Consider the following 3951-nt stretch of genomic DNA (forward strand, 5'->3'; position numbering starts at 1 on the left):
AACCATAAAATAAGCGTAACAAACAATAGCGTGTCGATCATAGAATTTTATCTAATATTAAAAAATTTCAGAAAAATGTTCGATTTCGTCAATTTCCATAAACTTCAAGTCCGATGCGCGACCGGAAGATATCAACCGATTTTTAAATTTTTTACGTCGTTTTTCTTCTTATTAAAGGAGGCAACTTTTCCGCACTATAGCGATTTCAAAATAAAAATTTCATTTTTTGCGACCCACCCTATTACCTACCCGTGAAGGCGGCTCTCCGGTTGGCTTAATCCCGCCACATCCGCAAATTGCGGTTGCTTGGAGTACATAATTATTGGAAGCGGGGTTAGCGTTTGCGCTGACCTCCCCTTATTTAAACGAGAGTAGTGTTCCTAATTATACGCGTGGCAATTGGATTTCTGTCAAGGGACGGACGTTAACTTGATTTTTTACGTCCCGCTAACTCCATAAATCTCATTATAATGTATTTTCCCGTGGAAAAGACTTGAAGATGGCAATTCAGAAATTTGACCGTAATGAATCAGATTTAGATAACTTCAATATCTCATCTCGAAAAAGCTGGCTTTTACCTCTAAATAACGAGAGTAACAGAATTTCCTACCACATCTTCTTGATGGCAAACGAAGGGACAGCGCGGACGCAGTCCCAGCTACCAAAAATTACGTGCCCCAGCAATCGCGACTAGCGAAGGTGGTGGACCTCAGCCGACCGGAGTGCAATGGTTTCGGCCTCAGTCCAGAGATGCCCCCTTTTTGATCAAGGCAATCTCAACACCAAGTAAGTATGCTAGCTGGCGTAAAATTTAAATTTTAGTTACAAAATACTTTTTGGAGACATCAACCGATAAATTTCTATATCCAAAAAGTAATGTATACAGTTGTATAACATCTTTCCACACGCCACATAACCAACGTTTCTTTAAATCCAAGGATCACCAAAATTTCTGAAATGATTCGACGAACTGCTAGTCTACCGCATCTGAGACTAGTTTTTGATTCGAATTTAGTCGAATATTTTCCATGATATCAGTTGCGTACAATTTAATAATTTTCATTGAATCAAAATGAAATTTCAAGTCTACCCGCGCATGAGGATCACGGCCCCAACTTGAGAAATGCTAGGTGTGTAATGTATATGTTACGGCAAGGGGCGTACGCAAGATCGACCTTTGTTGGGGTGGGTACACTCGGAATTTCTTAAAGAGAAATTTTGAGTTAACAACCTTCAAAAAGCATTTAAATTAACAAAAATTGATTTGAATAGCATACAGTCGAATCCCGTTATAACGAACGCGAAGAGACCGGAGGAATCACTTCCTTAAAACAAAATTTCGTTATAAAGGAGTTCCAGGTTACCTAGCATTGTTCCTATGTAAATTTATTTGGGGGATTAGAAAAGTGTTCGTTAATAATTTTCGCTATAACGGTATTCGTTAAAACGGGATTCGACTGTATAAAAAGTACTTTTAATTTTTCACGAAAAAAAAAGACTTAACAGCATTTAAATTGCGATCACAAGATTTATTTATCTCCAGTTTCATCATTAGGAGATAGATAGTAGCACTTGAACACACCCCTACTCTCACCACAGTGGTCAGCTGAAGTTGGTTTTCTGTGTTTCCCAACTTCAAGACGAGAATGCGAGCCGATCTCGCCTTTAAAAAGTCTCACCACAGACCTACAAACAGTACAAATGTAATTCAATCATAACACATTACTCACTTCACTTCTGAAATATAGATGGCAGCACTGAAAAATCAAACACAACACTACATATGCACTAAGAATGTTAGGTACACACACAGTTACACTTCCGATACAACTCACTAGGTAGTAAATCGCCCATAGATGGTGATAGACCTGAGTTGTGTTCGGTTTGAAAGAAAGGAAAGAAAGTGACGTTGCGAGCTTCGCGTGGAGGCCTCCTGCTGTAGATGGTGTTGGCCACACACACACATGCGCGCGCGCACACGCACACACACACACTCAGAACCCTGATTCCGGCATGGGGCCATTCAAATCATTCAAGTATTACGTAAGCAGATTTTTAGCCATTTTTGAACCCCCCCCCCTTGTCCGCAAAAGTGAGCAAAACACCTCCCCTCCTTGTCAGCAAAATTTCGTGCGCAGCTTAAAATATATTTCATATCTTCAAAAAGGGTGGTTGATGATGTAAGCAACTTTCAAACTACCCCTCCTCTCCTCCCTTGTCATCAAAAGTCAGCAAATCCGAACCCCCCCCCCCGCCCACGATGCTGACGTAATACTTGAATGACCCCCATGTACCGATTCATTAGAAATTACGCAGAGGAATGTGTACGAGGTGAATGTACGGTTAACTAACAATTAACAACACTTATTGAGTATGCAACAGGCAAAACTTTGACACCATAAATGTGCCCCCCCCCCCCAACACTAAAAAGTGCATACGTGATAACGTCATATCTGGATCTCACGTGTGGCTGATTTAAGTGGCTTCCAGAAACACGGGATCTGACACTCCTATTTTAATAGGAGCCTGTCTAAAGAAATGTGGATGTTCGGACACTTTTTATGGGCTTTGACCGAGGACTCTTGCTCTGCAGAGTTTATGGTGTATTTACGCGGCAAGCGGCAAACTGTGTTTTAATTTTTTCCCTCTGAGATAGTGTGTGACGCGGCCTAGTTTAAAAGTTTTATTTAAATTGAAGGAAAAAAATTTCGGATGTTCGGCGGCCGCGATCGTAAAATAAATCGATTAAATTCGGAACAATTTTACGACCCTGCAGAGGGGGTAAAACCTTAATGGTAATCAGACTGATTCGGATTCGAGAGTTGTAGTGAACGGTCAGCACAGTCACCAGCTCTCTTTCTACCTTATAATATCTAGGCATCGAAACGGGTGGTTCAGATAATACACAAGAAAGCCGTAGGTCGTAGCCGTCGAGTCACGGTACGCATACATATGTACGTAATGTCAAAGAGCCAGAGAACCGAACGCTCTACTGGGTTTTACTTCTCGTTTATGGCATCAGCTCATCCGGAAAATTCAGCAAGGGGAAAAAAATTGCTCTTTGAAGAATCCAAGTACTAATCAATGATCGATATTGCCATTTCACTTAAATGATATTTTTTGCCCTTATGATGGTATTTGTTCTTGATTTGATAGCCGCTTTCCGGTTTCAAAATTCCATGGCTTTCGTGGTCAGCCATTCTCTAGGGTAATTTCTTTTAGAGTGGGGGAGAAATCTCAGAGGATTAGGTTACTTTTTGGATAGCATTAGATGAGTTATTGGTTGTCTTTTTAAGCGGACATGAATGTAATACACGAATGAGTTATTTAAAAAGTAATAGCGAAGCGAAATGAGCCGATTCGACATTTTTGAAGCGGATCATCATTTTATAAAGCTCGCATTTATTGTATTCTTCCACTCGGGATCCCTCCATCACGGTGAAATTGAGTTTTCATATTTTTTGGATTTTCATATGAAATATCCCTGTTTGTATCGCGATAACTTTTCCTCGCGGAAACCCGGGCTCGATTCCAGTGACTGCCCAAACCTGAGAGAATCCTACGTACGCCTATGTGCGTACCACGGTTCTTCATCTTTTTCAAAGCACGAGCTGATGTCCCATTAAAAAAATCTCAATGAAAATATCAACACATTCATTTATAACAGGTCTCATCTTCAACCTGTTGCTCACGCGAGTACCGCATCCGTTCTAAATCTACTGGTATCTGGGAGGCTTTGATCGTTCTTCTTAGCACTGCAGAGTGCTCCGTTCTTGCATCCAGTTCCATGATGGGGCTTGATCATCATACTTATTTCGACCCACTTATTTAAGGTGCACTCGACAATGTAGATTATTCTGGTCAGAGTATGAGCATACATCAGAGTTAACATCATTGCTGTCATCACGTCATGGGTGCTGCTCTTCTGATGTTGGGCATAGATGGCACAAG

The 3951-nt window shown here is 40.9% G+C and overlaps 1 non-coding gene across 1 annotated transcript; it reads right to left on the reverse strand.

Annotated features, from left to right (window-relative positions):
* Window positions 1–632: 632 nt before the first annotated feature.
* LOC149071125 (U1 spliceosomal RNA) lies at window positions 633–794 on the reverse strand. Its single transcript, XR_016194721.1, has one exon. It is a non-coding gene; the product is annotated as a U1 spliceosomal RNA (small nuclear RNA).
* Between the last annotated feature and the right edge of the window lie 3157 nt (window positions 795–3951).

This window comes from Pholcus phalangioides, unplaced genomic scaffold (genome assembly GCF_987345545.1).
Source record: "Pholcus phalangioides strain wild (caught in Gottingen) unplaced genomic scaffold, Ppha-v1.0 ptg000019l_1, whole genome shotgun sequence".
In the NCBI taxonomy this organism is placed as follows: Eukaryota; Metazoa; Arthropoda; class Arachnida; order Araneae; family Pholcidae; genus Pholcus; species Pholcus phalangioides.